This window comes from Bos taurus, chromosome 7, assembly GCF_002263795.3.
Source record: "Bos taurus isolate L1 Dominette 01449 registration number 42190680 breed Hereford chromosome 7, ARS-UCD2.0, whole genome shotgun sequence".
NCBI classification, from domain to species: domain Eukaryota; kingdom Metazoa; phylum Chordata; class Mammalia; order Artiodactyla; family Bovidae; genus Bos; species Bos taurus.
The window spans coordinates 91,218,291-91,235,103 of record NC_037334.1 but is presented as its reverse complement, the minus strand read 5'-3'; the positions used below and the strand labels follow the sequence as shown (position 1 = coordinate 91,235,103).

Sequence of the window (16,813 nt, the reverse complement as noted above, 5' to 3'; positions counted from 1 at the left end):
AGACGCCTGTATGGCACTGTATGGAATCCCATTTGCCATGTATATTTTGATTAATATTATGCTGGGTAATCTGCTCTATGTGGTCTAGGTTCAGTAACCTCACTGTAAAATAATGAGCCTTCAAGAATAAAAAATATGCTCACTATAAAGTTGCATATTCTGAGAAGCCAGTGAATGTATTCAAATGAAATGAAAAAATGAGGTTTTCACCCAGTAAATTTGCTTGAAGTGAAACTTACATTTCTCAATTTGTATTTAGCTGTCAGTCTGTGCACTAAAAACTGGACGAGCTATCAACCTTTTGCATATGTTTTCTATAAATACCTTTTCTTCTCTGATTCAACTGCCATAGGACTCTGCAGAAGTAGTGGTCTTAAGGGAGCTTACAGCAACTGGGAGGCAGCCAATGGCAGTGAGTTCACACACTAAGTGGCATCTTCAGAAAAGGACCAGCACTCATATTTTATGAAATATGTAACATGATTTACCCAAGGTTGTCAGAAGAGATGAATTTCAGCCAATGCAAGGTAATAAATAGTAATATGTGCTGCATACATTTGACTTATAACCCTTGGCATTTTGAAACCAAATTCTTCTGAAGAATTCATTTTATACATCATAAAGTTTTCTATTGTTTTCCTGTTTTGGCTGTCTTTGTCAACAGACTTCTTATGAAAATATCATTTAAAATTGTAAATGAAGCAATATTTTTGAGACTACTCACCTAGGACTTTCTTTCCAGGCAATGCTTGCGAAAGGAAACTTAGCAGTGTAGAAAGTGGTTGGTTCAGTAAATCAGAACCTTGGTCAGGGGAAAAAAAAAACACAGTAAGTTGTTTTTCTTGATTATGGGAAATCTGTTACTAAAGTTTAGCACTATTTTCCCTCATGAAATATTTAATATCTTTTATAAACACAGAAAATTTATTTTGTTATAATTGTTATATTTGGAGTGAAATTTGAAGGCTCCAATAATGTACAGATATAAATTTTTGATTCAAGGCAGAACATTTTTCATTACATACAGCTTCTCCCCAGGTTCCAAAAACCTAATGAATGGCCTCATTTGCTGTTGTCCAGTGGATAATTGTTACAAAATCACTCAGATAGCCACATCACATATAGGTTTGCATTTAGGTTTACATTTTATTTTTTTATTTTGTCCCCTCACATAACCATACAACTATTTAAAATTCTCATATATGTCAATTATAGCTATCTAATTAAGGTGTAGCACCATATTATAACCATATATAAGATACATAATTTCAAAATATGGTATCCATATTTCCCCATGTAAGATTGTGTATTTTCAAATAACATCCTTAGAGAGATTTCAATATCTGGCTATGTTCATAAAACACAAAGCAAGTGAAGGAACACCCCTCAATTCATACACTATTTTGCCAAATACATACACACTCTCCATGTAATACAGACACTGCCCCTGAAAGTATGCCTGCTCTTTCGCTAGGGATTCTATTCTAAAGTTTCTCCTGACATATCCTTTTGAGTTCACAATAGAAACTTGAAGCTGGCCCCTGTAACAAGGCCCCAGAGACTCTGCATTTGCAGTAGCTCCTTACATCTCAATAATAGAAAACAAGACTTGGGAATAGGTGTATCTTCTCAATCTTATGGGGAATGTGAAGGCTACTACTTGAATTATTCATTGAGCAGGGAACAGGAAGATTATGTGACCACAGCCCACCTTTGCAACTGAACATTTTTACATCATTATAAAAAAACATGCATTACACATCTGTCATGGTGCTGGACCAGGCAATGTGTAAACTGAATTTATGAGAATTATCCTCCATAAATTTCCAGTTAGGACATAACTGAATTTCTGTAAGACAGATAATAAACATATACTTATGTAAATTATACAAATATGTCCATAAATTCGTTAACCAAGGCTTGAGTTTTTGTTTTTTATATCAGTTTTTCTGGACCAAAAAGTAGTAGGATAAGATTTTCATAACTGAGAGGGGAGTCAGAACAAAAGTAAACTTCTGCATTCTTCAATCTGAATCAGTCTTCAGTCCCCAAATTTTATACATAGTGAGAATAAAGTATTTATAATTCCACCATTGTTACCATGAAAAGGTTTTGATATAAGTCAGCAAGTAAATTTTGTGCAATCTTCAGTAACTGAAGATCTGAGCAAACTCTGGGAGATAGTGAAGGACAGGGGTGCCTGATATGCTGCAGTCCATGGGATCGCAGTCGGACACAACTTAGTGACTGAAGGATAACACAAACGACTGAAGGTAAACTGAGAAAGGAAATTAACAAAATTGTTCCTGTGTTCACACTCAGATTGACTAATGATTTTGCTTAGCTAAACATAGCTGTCATGAAATGCTGTCCTTCTTAGGAGAATAGTAGAAACTCTATAGCAGCTGTATTCAAACATCATTTTTATAATATAATAAACCCTTTATTTAAAACCTAGTAATTAAACCAGATCGTATTTTTTTCTTCGTTTACTTTATTTGTAGTATGCTGGGCACTGGAAAAACTGAGATGATGAAAATCTCTGCTTTCAATGAGCTCCTAATCTAATAATCAGAGAGTAGTAAAGAATCATTCAAATAAATAGATAATTATAATACAGTACCCTGCATACAGTGTTAAGAGAATTCAGAGAATATCTGTCTATCTCAGACTGAATATATACAGACTATATCCCGCAGGATAATCACAAGTTACAAAGATAGAGTAAAAACCTGGGGGTGCTATAGGAGTAAGGCTGAGGAATGGTGACGAAAAGAGGAACATTTCCCACAGTGAGGACCTCGTGCAAAGTCTGAGAGACACAGAAGAATTTTGTCTCTTCTCAGAATTGCTTATGGGGGGAGAGTTAAAGGAAAAGTAATACGTGGCATTTGTCATTTTGACTAGCACAATTGGCACAACCTTGAAAAGAGTGAGCCTTTATAAAAGCAAGAAGACTGCCCTGTTTATCACTTCAAATAGAAATATTAGCAATATGTTACAGACGAAGATAAAGAATTAGAACGCATTGTTATTATAAATCCTCCCTGTACTTAGAAGAATCAATAATCTTATTTCCTGAATATTCCCCTAATCTCTAATGAACAGACTGGCAACTTTGCAATAATGATAGCAGTCAACTTTAGATATATATACCCTATTGCCCAAATTCCATCACTTACTCCCAGTTTACAAAAAATTACTAATATTAGAAGAATAACTAAATCACCTCCTAGATTGAATAATAAACTCTTATGCAAAGTCCATCTTTAGTGAAAGCATTTCAGTCCTGGTGAAATGATTTTAAAGGACCCCAAAATATATTTGGAATGTTCCCACGGCCAGACTGTAGCAAAGGTTAGAATCCAAATACCTTCCTTTATTTTTCTCCCAAATTTAAAATCCTGCCTGAAGATGGCCATACCAGGGAATTTTTTGTTTTTTTTAAAGAACACAGATGAAACATCACCTTTGGCCAGTCTGTATATTGTTGTTAGTTAAATTATGTGTGGTTTGAATAATGAATCTTCTCTTGTTTATATGAAGCTTATTGGGAACATAAGCTTTATTTTCAGTAAAACCATAAAACGGAAAAAACTAACATTCAGAATGGGAATATAATATTTAAACAAACACATTTAAAACCTCATGCTTTGGCAGAAAACAGCTCAGAAAGGGACTCCTCAGCCGATAGGCAGACATTAGGTTGACCAAAACGTTTGTTTGGGTTTTCTGTAAGATGTTACAGAACACTTTGGCCAATCCAATCCATTACTACATTACCTCAGGATTAGAACTTTAGGTTCTCTTACCACATGTGAAGTTGAGAAGTTGAAGAAGATAGATCTGAAGAAATTAAAAAAGAAAATACAACATGGAGAAAATTTAGTTGAGAGAGAGGTTGTGAGACATGGAGGAAAAGAAAGGTTCAAAACTCATCAGAAAATTCTAGGAAGAGAGGAAGACTAGAGAAAGAGTATATGCAGAATGGTGGAATGGTAATAGAAGATTTTCCAGAAAGTCATAAACTCAAGATACATGAAGGACAATAACTGTCAAGAAGGAAAAATTAAAATTATTTATAAACATTGCCATTTTCTTTTGGACTTAATAGTAGATAAAATTTATATTATTGTTATTAAAAGTATTTTAAAAGTTACAATGGAAAGCATTTTCCAAACGTTTACAAGAGAAAATAGAAAATTTGCACTAAATGCCATTGTAGTTTAAATACCACTGCAAATGAAGCTGTGGTGGGGGTTAAGTGCGCACTTGTTTTAGTAAAGCTTCTTTTTCCTTTCTTTTTTAAAGAGTCAGCTCAGCTAAGAACTGTCTTATACCTCAACAAATTATAAAACTGCAGGGCTCTTGGATCCAGGGCTCTTTGAAGGAAATAGACTAACCTGATATTGTACTTAGCCCCCACAGTATGTTATTTACTTGTCTTATGTGGTTGTATGCAGGACATATTCATTCTGAAGATGGGAGCTGCTTATATGAAAAGGTATATTAAGTCAGAATCTAGGCAAGAAACAAGCGAGTAATATGCAAAATGAAAAGGCTAAGCATAATTAATTAACAACTCAAAATTTTCAGAATGTGAAACTAGATTAAATACTGTAGAGATTTAGCTGAGAAAACTGTATTCTTAACATTATTTCATATCATTTTCTAATGAGTAAATCGACTGAAGCTTATTCATTGAAGAACTCCATGCCCAAGAGTCTAAAAAATGAACAAGGCAATGTAGAATAAACCAGCTCACACTCCAGTTGAGGAAATGGGGCATGATAAAATTAATGAATATTATGTTAAAATATAAGTGTATAATATTGTTACAAATAATAATGTACCTAGTTTTATAGCATGACTGGTTAGAGAATGAGACACTCTTAAATTTAAATTTTCATGTGTATTTAATATCTCCAAATATGATACATAAAACTCATCACCCAGCTTAAGAAGTAAAATAGTTCCCACACATTTGAAACTCAGTGAGTTCTTGTCCCCAATAATGTGTCCCTTCTCCACTGAGATTATCATTGTCTCAAAATAAGTTAAAACCTAGACTCACCTCAATTAAATGTATAATGCTAAAGAAAAATATAGTATTTTAAAAGCCATCCAAATATGCACTCATAATTTTGAAGACAAATTAAAATCTAATAGTAACAATGAAAACCACAAATCATTGGAATATTATATTTAAATAATAATATAAAGTAGAATAGATCTATATATCCTGAGAAATTATCTTTCAATAATAAGTGAAAAAGAATACTTTTAAGCAAATAAAAATTGAGACACTTTGCTAGAATAAGACCTTCACTAAAGGAAATAATAAAGATGGACTTTAGGATGAGAGAAAATCAACCTAGAAAAAATGATAAGCATATGGATAAATCTAAAATAATATGGGTAGAGTAAATAATATAACTGTCTAGTTTAGGAGGTTAAAAAGTTTTTAAAAATAGTGAAAAATTCTGGGCAATAATACCATGTAATGAGAGGAAGAATGTTTGCAGTTAAAGCATTTTGAACTCTCATTTTAAGAGCTACACTGCATACCCGCAAAATCCAACTATATGCTATCTATAATAAACACTAGTAACCACAGTACTGAAAGACAGAAGATAAAAGGATAGGGGAAATATTTTACACCAAAACATAACCATAGTAACCACAGAAACCAATACAACCATTTAATTTTATCATAACATAAATTTTAGGGAAAATAATTAGAGCTAAAGAGAAACTACATATATTGATAGTATGTTTAATTCACCAAGATACAATATTCCAAATTGGTGTGCATCTAAAACATAGCTTCCAAATACGAAAGAAAAAAATGAACGACTGGAAAATATTGACAAATCCATAACAAGGGAAGTACTTCCTTTTCTATTTTCTGTGTAAATGCTTGGAAAATGCTTTTTCTTATGACTTTTGAAATGCTTTTAATAACAATAATATAAACTCTATCTACTGTTAAGTCCAAAAGAAAATGTCAACGTTTGAAAATAACTTTTCCAATTCTGCCCCATAATAGACTGTTTTCTCTTACGTAATTACAGAATCCAAAAGTCTAAAATGAAGATCATCCAAAGATACTGATGATACAAACATCCTGAAAAACTATTAATATTAAAAACATAACTTTTCCCAAGGGACTTGACAAGTATCATATTTGGATGTTTAATTTATTTTCCTAGAATTAATGCCTGAATGTGCTTTGCGCTCAGTCATGTCCCACTCTTTGCGACCCTGTGGGCTGCAACCCAGCAGGCTTTTCTGTCCACGGGATTCTTCAGGCAAGAATACTGGAGTGGGTTGCCATGCCCTCCTCCAGGGGATCCTCCCCACACAGGGATCGAACCCGTGTCTTCTGTGTCTTCTGCATCACAGGAGGACTCTTTACTGCTGAGCCATCGAGGAAGAGAACCTAAATAAATATATGATTGCCACAGTGGCCATAGAGTTCCTGTGATATCCTTAGCTAGTTGTTTGATTAATTTCTGTCTTTATGGACATAAAGAGAATTTTAAAACAAATGTGCTTTTTAATAGATAAATACTACTGTACACCCTAAAATAGAATTATTTCAAATATAAACATGCTGGATATGCATGCTAAATTTGCCTTGTTGTCTTATAAACACTGAAATATAGGATTTGTTGACTTTTATTACTACTTATCTTTTTCAGGTATATAATAATGCAGTTGGGGAATGATAATAACCATATGAAAATTTAATATAATTGTGGCTTTCTAGCGTCTGGTACACTGTAGCAATCAAAAGCAATAGAACTGTTCACCTTCTTATTGGATTTCATCATAACTTCCATGCAGATAGCTTTTTCTTTAAAGTTGTAATAATACTGTTTTAATTCTGTTTTACTTAGAAAGTATATTCTGTCATATGAGTTGATATATAATTCTTGATATTTCAAAACTTTAACTTACATTATTCAATGTTCAAAATGTTGAACAAATTATACAGTGTTTTATGTATTGATGGGTTTCACCAGGTGCCACTAGCGGTAAAGAACCCGCCTGACAACGCAGGAGATGTAAGAGACTTGAGTTCAAACCCTGGGTTGGGAAGATCCCCTGGAGGAGGAAATGGCAAACCACTCCAGCATGCTTGCCTGGAGAAGTCCATGGACAGAGAAGCCTGACAGGTTATATATAGTCCATGGGGTTGAAAAGAGTCAGACAGGACAGAGCCACTAACAGCTTATGCAATGATACTAAATTACATTGATATTAAATGTATATATCTTTATGCACTGATACTAAATTACATTTTCTAATGTCTAATGCAGACAGTTACTTTTTTCTTATGTCTTAATTTCATACTTTTTTCCTAAAAAAATTTCAAGTTTATACTTTATGAAGAGTAACACTACCATGTTCAAATCAAATTTTGATGTATTTAAATTGTAACGTTTTCTATGCATTCATTAAAACTGATATTTTTGATAATATAAAATAGCCCTTTCCAGGATTATACTCTATATAGCCAACTATTCAAATTTTCATTTAAATCTCCTAAGATTGTATAGTTTACATTTAGTTTTTCCCCATATTAAAATTCAATTGTATCGCAAAATATTTTATATATTTGCTGCTCTGATGAATCTTTCCTTATTAAAATTATATTTATTTTCTAGCTGTTAATTATTGGAGAGGGGATTAAACCAGTCAATCTTAAAGGAAATCTTAAAGAAAATCTTAAATTCAACCCTGAATACTCATTAGAAGGACTGATACTGAGTCTGAAACTCCAATACTTCAATGCCAACTCATTGGAAAAGTCTCTAATGCTGGAAAAGACTGAGAGCAGAATGAGAAGACGGTGCCAGAGGATGAGACGACTGGATGGCATCACTGATGCAATGGACATACACATGGGCAGACTCTGGGAGATGGTGAGGGACAGGAAGGCCTGGCAGGCTGCAGTCCATGGAGTCACAAAGAGCTGGACATGACTGGGCGAACAATAACAACAATTATTGGAAAATAAAAATAGAGGAAAATTTCTATCTTTATATTAGGAGCAAATATTTATTAGTCTATGATGGATTTACATGGATATTCTACATATATAACTATTTTTAAAAGGATTTTAAGTTTTTAAAAATTCCAGCAAACGAAAGTCCAGGACTGAACTGTGTTACATATTTGTGAACATACAAAAGGATATACTCTGTACTGATGAAAGAGTTCATCAACCCTAAACCTGCCATAAAAGAAATGTAAAAGGGTCTTCTCTAAGTGGAAAAGTAGAATCTACAGGAAAAGAAAAACCCCACTAGGAAAGGAAAATATATATAAGAAGGACTGACAATCAACCACTTAAATAAGCTAGTATGAACATTAAAAGACAAAAAATTGAAAAACCAACTATAGACGTATTAAATAGTTTAGGGGTAAACATGAAGCTATAAAATATGAAAAACAAAAATGTGAGTGATGGGAGTAAAAAGTTTAGATCTTTTAGAATATGTTGAGACTTAAATGACTACCAGTTTAAAACAGGTAGATATAGTTAAAGGTCAACACACAGGATATCCATGGCAACCACAAATCAAAAACCTACAATAGATACACACACAAAAAAAAGAAAGAAACACAGATACTATTACAGAAAACCAGCAAACCACAAGAGAAGACAAAAAACAAGAACAGATAAGAACTGTAAAATAAATGGAAACCAAGTAATAAGATGGCAGCAAGGACATGTGTGTGTTAATTTGTTTCAGTCATGTTATGAAATAGCTAACATTCGAATTATCAGAAATGACTAGAAAGTCAGGGAAGTGATACTAATATCAGATGAAACAGACTTTGAAGCAAAAACTATAAGAAAAGACAAAGAAGGGGATTATGTGATAAAGGGATCAATACAAAAGAGGATATCACACTCATAAACACAGAGGCACCCAAAAGCAGAACACTTCAATATACAAAGCAAATACTAACAGATATAAAAGGAGAAAGTGACAATAATACAGTAACAGTAGGAGAGTTTAAACCCCACTTACAACAGTGGACAGATCACTCAGACAGAAACCAATAAGAAAACATTAGTCTTAAATGACACAACAGACCAACTGGACTTACAGATGTAGAGTATTCCAAACAAAAACAGCAAAACACACAGTTTTCAAGGGCACATAGAACATTTTCTAAGACAGATCACATTCAAGGCCACAAAATGAATTCCAACCAATTTTAAAGGATAGAAATTATATCAAGCATTTTTTGTAACCACAATAGTATAAAACTAGAAATCCATTACAGGAAGAACAAGTGGGAAAATAAACAAACACGTGAAGACTAAACAACATACGACTGAAAAATCACTGGGTCAGTGAAGAAACCATAGGGAAAGTTAGAAATACCTTGAAACAAGTGAAAATGGAAACACAACACTCCAAAGTCCACGGGAGGCAGCAAAAGCAGTCCTCAGAGGGAAGTTTATCATACAGATCTTCTTCAAGAAACAAGAAAAATCTCAAATAAACAACCTAACCTACCACAGAAAGAAATTAGCAAAAGAAGAACAAAAATCACAAGGTCAGCAGAAAGACGCAAATAACAAAGACCAGAGAGGAAATAAGTAAAACAAAGATCAACAAACAATAGAAAAGATCAATGAAACCAAGCGTTGGTTTTTGAAAGATAAACAAAATCGATAACATTTAGCTGGCTCACCAAGAAGAAGGAAGAGAGGACCCAAATAAACAAATTAGAAATGAAAGAGGAGAAATAACAACTGATACCACAGAAATACAAAAAAGTATAAGAGAATATTATAAACAGTTACAGGCCAGCAAATTGGACAACCTAGAAGAAATGTACAAATTTCTAGAAATTTACAAACTGCCGAGGCTGAATCAAGAAGAAACAGACAATATGAACAAGCTAATCAATAATGGCACCCCACTCCAGTACTCCTGCCTGGAAAATCCCATGGACAGAGGATCCTGGTAGGCTGCAGTCCATGGGGTCGCTAAGAGTCGGACACGACTGAACGACTTCCCTTTCACTTTTCACTTTCACGCATTGGAGAAGGAAATGGCAACCCACTCCAGTGTTCTTGCCTGGAGAATCCCAGGGACAGGGGAGCCTGGTGGGCTTCCGTCTATGGGGTCGCACAGAGTCGGACACGACTGAAGCGACTTAGCAGCAGCAGCAATCAATAATAATGAAATTGAATTTGTAATTTTTTAAAAATTCCAGCAAACAAAAGTCCAGGACTGAACTGTGTTACATATTTGTGAACATACATAAGAGAACTCATAACTATCCATCTCAAACTATTTTAAAAAACTGAAGAGGACAAAACACTATCAAATTCACCTTACAAGACCACCATTACCCTGATATCAAAACCAGACAAAGATACCACAGGAAAAGAAAATTATAGGCCCACATCTTTGATGAGTACAGGTAGACTCAGGTAATGCTGATATTATTTTGATTTGAACAGCTATTGCTACTATTTCTAATGGATAATCAGAGCATCAAGATATTAAAACACACAAGCATATAGAAAATGGAGCCTCTGTCCCTTTAATTTTTTGCTTACCTCAGGGTCAATCATTATTATCAGTGTCAATTAAACTATTTATTTTGTTCATAGCCTATAACCAATCATATCATGTTCTCCCACATATAACAATCCTTCCAAACATCCAAAAGATATACAGCATGTAGGCCACACAAGTCAACATAAAAGTAGTCAGTATAGTTCTCACACACATATACATACACACACACACACTTTCCCTCAAACATATCCATTAATGTTTTTCTTCTTGACTTATTATAAAAAGTGATAGCTATTAAACAAGTTATAAACATTAAGTTATGTTTCTCAAAAACAGTGGTAGAAAGGTATTTGGAATTCTGAAATGCATTTTGATTATTATACCTAGAATTGTTTACACTATTTTCAAGATGATATTGTCCCAAGTAGCTCAGTTAGTAAAGAATCTGCCTGCAAAGCAGGAGACCTGGGTTCAATCCCTGGGTCGGGAAGATCCCCTGGAGAAGGAAATGGCAGCCCACTCCAGTATTCTTGCCTGGAGAATCCCACAGACATAGGAGTCTGGCAGGCTATAGTCCATGGGGTTACAAGAGTTGGACACGACTTAGTGACTGAACCACCACCATTGTCCGTCCCAAAAGTACATAGAAGTCCTTATTATCTCTTTTAAAATACATCAAATAATTTTCTGTCATATTATTTTACTTATAATTAGTACTTTGCAGCATAATTGTTTAGTACATACATCATTTAGTATTTCATTTACCAAGTAAAGGAAATGATTTATTTACCAAAATTCATGCTAACCAGATGAATCATGCAGTCTTTAATTATGTTTTAAGAAATATTAATATCAATTCCTGGTAGAAAGTTCATAGTCATTTTCCTGCTTTTTATAAATTGATCAAATAATGTTATGTAATTGCCAGTAACTATTTCTTTGGATCCCAAATAAGTATCCACCTACTCAGTGCAATAACTTGGGGAAAATCAGTTGTAAGACAGTCCTACAAGGTAAAGTAGGAAATTGTACAAATCAATATATGTCATCTTAAAATGAAAAATATGAATTAATTGCTACAAAGCAAGAACTCACAAATTGGCAAAAATGTCTATCACAGGAAGTAATCTATTAGTAACTAATCTGAACCAACCAGATGCTATCTGTAACAGAACTGAATAATCAGAAGAATTTAGTCATTTCCAATGAACAATTATATAATCAATTGTCTTTTCAACATTTTAGTTAATACTAGAATTTCACTGATAAAATCTTCATGAAACAGTCTCAATAAAAATCATGTTTACATGGATCTCTGGAAGACCTCCCAGTAGCCAAAGCTGAAATAACCTGAGCAAAAATAAAAACATTACCACAGTACTGGGTTTAACAAAGAATAAAATAATTAGTTTGCATCTGTATTAATTTTACTTTTCAGTTTTTATATTTAAAATTTCCATATAATGATATTGACTTTTTTCTTTTGCAGTACAGTTCAGTCTCAAAGTACACAGATCAAATTGCCAACATCCGTTGGATCATCCAGAAAAACATCTACTTCTGTTTCACTGACTATGCTGAAGCCTTTGACTGTGTGGATCACAACAAACTGTGGAAAATTCTTAAAGAAATGGGGATACCAGACCACCTTACCTGCCTCCTGAGAAATCTGTATGCAAGTCAAGAAGCAACAGTTAGACCTGAACATGGAACAATGGACTGGTTCCAAATTGGGAAAGGAATATGTCAAGGCTGTATATTGTCACCCCGCTTATTTAACTTCTATGCTCATAGATCAATTGGGAAGAATCTGCCTGCAATGCAGGAGACCCTGGGTTGACTCTTGGGCCAGGAAGATCAGCTGGAGAAGGGATAGGCTATGCACTCCAGTATTATTGGGCTTCCCTTGTGGCTCAGCTGGTAAAGGATCTGCCTGCAATGTGGGAGACCTGGGTTCAATCCTTGGGTTGGGAAGATCCCTGGGGAAGGGAAAGGCTATCCACTCCAGAATTCTCTGGCTTAGAGAATTCCATGGGCTCTATAGTCCATGGTTGTAAAGAGTCAGTCACGACTAAGCGGCTTTCGCTTTCACTGTCATGAGGAGTACATCATGCAAAATACTAGTCTTGATGAAACACAAGTTGGAATCAAGATTTCTGGGAAAAATATCAATAACCTCAGATGATACCATCATGCAGATGATACCACCCTTATGGCAGAAAGCAAAGTGGAACTAAAGAGACTCTTGATGAAAGTGAAAGAGGAGAGTGAAAAAGCTGGCTTAAAACTCAACATTCTTAAAACTAAAATCATGGCATCCGGTCCCATCACTTCATGGCAAATAGATGGGGAAACAATGGAAACAGTGACAGACTTTATTTTCGTGGGCTCCAAAATCACTGTGGATGGTTACTGCAGTCATGAAATTAAAAGACGCTTATTCCTTGGAAGAGAAGCTATGACAAACCTAGACAGCATATTAAAATGCAGAGACATTGCTTTACTGAGAAAGATCCATCTAGTCAAAACTATGGCTTTTCTAGTAGTCATGCATGGATTTGAGAGTTGGACTATAAAGAAAGCTGAGCACCAAAGAATTGATACTCTTGAACTGTGGTGTTGGAGAAGACTCTTAAGAGTCCCTTGAACAGCAAGGAGATCCAACCAGTCCATCCTAAAGGAAATCAGTCCAGAATATTCATTTGAAGGACTGATGCTGAAGCTGAGGCTCCAATACTTTGGCCACCTGATGCGAAAAACTGACTCATTTGAAAAGACCCTGATGCTGGGAAAGATTGAAGTCAGGAGGAGAAGGGGACGACAGAGGATGAGATAGTTGGATGGCATCACTGACTCGATGAACATGAGTTTGAGCAAGTTCTGGGAATTGGTGATGGACAGAGAAGCCTAGTATGCTGCAGTCCATGGGATTGCAAAGAGTCAGACATGACTGAGCAACTGTACTGAACTGATTGACTTTTTTCTTTCAAAATACAGCTCAATAAATTCTAATATATATTGGATTTGTGTAACCACCACCACAGTCAAGATACAGAACAGTTTCTTCACTATACAGAACTCACTTTTGCAATCCTCATGTAGTTACTTCCTCCTGTAACCTTACATCTGGTAACCACTGATCTGTTCTCAAAAACTATAGGGGTTTTTTGTTTTCTTTTTGAAAATGTCATACAAATTGAAACAAACAGCCTAATAAGAACTCAGCCTAATACCTCTGAAATTCACCCAAGTTGTTGGATATATCAGCAGTTTGTCTTTTTTGTTGCTGAGTAATATCCCATTGAATAGATGAGAACATTCTGTTTATCCATTCACCCACCGAAGGACGTTTGAGTTCTTCCCATTTATGTTTGTTTTGGTTTGGTTCTGGCAAATATGAATAGAGCTGTCACAAATATATTTATGCAGATATTTGTGTAAACATTGGTTTTCAATTCTCTAGGTTAAAAACCCAGGAGCAGGATAGCTGGGTCAAATGATAAGCACATGTTTAACTCTTATAGGAAACTTCCAAAATGCTTTCAGAGAGACTATACCATTTTGCCACCAGCAAATGTTATGATCTTCACTTTTCATGATTGCCAATATTTTTTTCCCTTGGCCATGATAACAGATGTGTAGTGGTATTTTGTATGCAAGGGTGTGTACTAAGTCGCTTCAGTCATGTCAGACTCTGTGCGACCCTGTGGACTGCAGCCTGCCAGCTTCTCTGTCCATGGGATTCTCCAGGCAAGAATACTGGAGTGGGTTGCCATTTCCTTTGCAGGAGATTTTCCTGACCCAGGAATTGAACCTGTGTCTCTTATGTCTACCTGCATTGGCAACCGGGTTCTTTCCCACTAGCGCCGCCTGGGAAGCACAATGGTATCTTACCAGGACTTTAATTTGCATTTCAGTAAAGGAATGAAGTGAATGTATCTTCATGGGCCCTTTTTTTTTTTTTTTTTGCCATCATTGTATCTCCTTTTCATGTGTTTATTCAAATCCTCTGACCTATTTTTAAATGTATTGTTTTATGACTGTAGAATCTTGAGAGTTCTTCATACATTCAAAATACATTTTATTTATTGGATATGTAATTTACAAATATTTTTACTTAGTCTGTAGCCTGTCTTCATTTTCTTAAATTGTCTTTTACAAAGAGAAAGATTTTTTTAATTTTGATAAATCCTAATTTATCTTTTCTCTTTCTTTTATGAACCACATTTTTAGTGTCACATTTAAGACTCCTTCATCTACCACAGGCCACATAGATATTCTATTTTCTTATAAAAGTTTTACAGTTTTATGTTTTACATTTAGATCTATGATCCCTTTCTGAGTGAATTTTTTTGTATAAGGTTAGAGGTTTAGGCCAAGTTTCACTTTTTCTTTCTGTTTCTTTCATCCACGTCTCTCTATACCAATGTCACAATTCCTTGATAATGGTAGTTGTACATAGTAAGTATTGGGGCTTCTCAGGTGACTCAGTGGTAAAGAATCTATCTGCCAACGCTAGAGGGGCAGGAGATATGGATTCAATCCCTGGGTCAGGAAGATCCCCTGGAGGGGAAATGACAAGTCACTCTAGTATTCTTGCCAGGATAACCCCATGGACAGAGGAGCCTGGAGGGTTACAGTCCATGGGGTTGCAAAGAGTCAGATGAGATTGAATGACTGAGAACACACAGTAAGTCTTTAAATCAAGTAACGCAATTTCTCCAAATCTATTTATTTATCAAGTACTTTTCATTATCATATAAACATGTTAAAAGGAAGGAAGGAATAGAGGCGGGGAGGAAAAGAGAGAGAGAGAAAGGAAGAAAGACAGGCAGGAGGAAAGAAGGGAAGGAATAAAAAAGAAAGAATGAGAGAGAAAAAGAAAGGAGTAGAACCTACTTAATGAAGAGTTGAAAATAATTTGAAGGAAAAGGAAAATATAAAATCACCATTATGACATCACATTAATAATTGTTCCAGCCAATAGCCACTGCTGCTGCTGCTGCTGCTAAGTCACTTCAGTCGTGTCTGACTCTGTGCGACCCCATAGACGGCAGCCCACCAGGCTCCCCGGTCCCTGGGATTCTCTAGGCAAGAACACTGGAGTGGGTTGCCATTTCCTTCTCCAATGCATGAAAGTGAAAAGTCAAAGTGAAGTCGCTCAGTCGTGTCCGACCCTCAGCGACCCCATGGACTGCAGCCCACCAGGCTCCTCTGTCCATAGGATTTTCCAGGCAGGAGTACTGGAGTGGGGTGCCATTTCCTTCTCCTCAATATCCACTAATGAATGCTAAAAAAATTTTAATGGGCAAAACATTAAAGAGGAACGGGATAGTTGTAGGGCCTCTAGGTATCTTCCCCAAATATTCATGCTGTTGTTGTTGTTCACTCACTAACTTGTGTCCGACTCTTTGCAACCATGGACTGTAGCACGCCAGGCTTCTCTGTCCATCACTATCTCATTAAGTTTGCTCAAACTCATGTCCATTGAGTTGGCGATTCCATCCAACCATCTTATCCTCTGTCACTCTCTTTACCTCTTGCCCTTAGTTTTTCCCAGCATCAGGGTCTTTTCCAACGAGTCATCTCTTCTCATCAGGTAGCCAAAGTATTGGAGCTTCAGCTTCATCATCAGTCTGGCAGATGAAATCTGACAGTGTTTCCACATTTCCCCCATCTATGTGCAATGAAGTGCTAGGATCAGATGCCATGATCTTAGTTTTTGAATGATGCTGAGTTTAAATCAGTTTTTTCACTCTCCTCTTTCACCTTCATCAAGAGGCTCTTTTTTGTTGTTGTTGTTAAGCTTGTTTACATTTAAATTTTATTTATTTTTAAGCTATTTTGAGTGCTAAAAAGGAAAGAGCAGTCCATACAAAGAAAAATTATGGTTCCCTCCTCAATCAATTTCCACTGACAATCATTTACAATTCTTGTAGTTATTCCTTATTTACTTACATTATTAGTCTTTAAATGATTGTGCTGTTTCTTAATCTTTCAGTTTTAGAAATTTCCCATCATATTCCAACCATTTAGAAATTAGAATTTAGGGCTCTTTTATCATCCATCACCTCCAAACGTGTGTCCTCTCCTTCAGCCGTTGGTATTCAGCTGTAACTCACTTTTGGTTAATTCTGTGGTGCCAGCTTTTCATCATCAAGAAGACATATCATTTGTTTTACTTTGTTTTGATTTTATTGCTGAGTCAAGCAGTAGTCTATGGATTTACTTCCTGCCACGAAAGTGTATGTTCC

General features: G+C 35.3%; 1 long non-coding RNA gene across 1 annotated transcript in view; it reads right to left on the bottom strand.

Annotated features, from left to right (window-relative positions):
• Nucleotides 1-724: 724 nt before the first annotated feature.
• LOC104972872 (uncharacterized) overlaps nt 725-16,813 on the bottom strand; it is a 47,646-nt gene continuing 31,557 nt past the window's right edge. Inside the window, exon 3 of the long non-coding RNA XR_003035765.2 lies at nt 725-802. This is a non-coding gene — a long non-coding RNA (uncharacterized lncRNA). The remainder of the gene's footprint in view (nt 803-16,813) is intronic.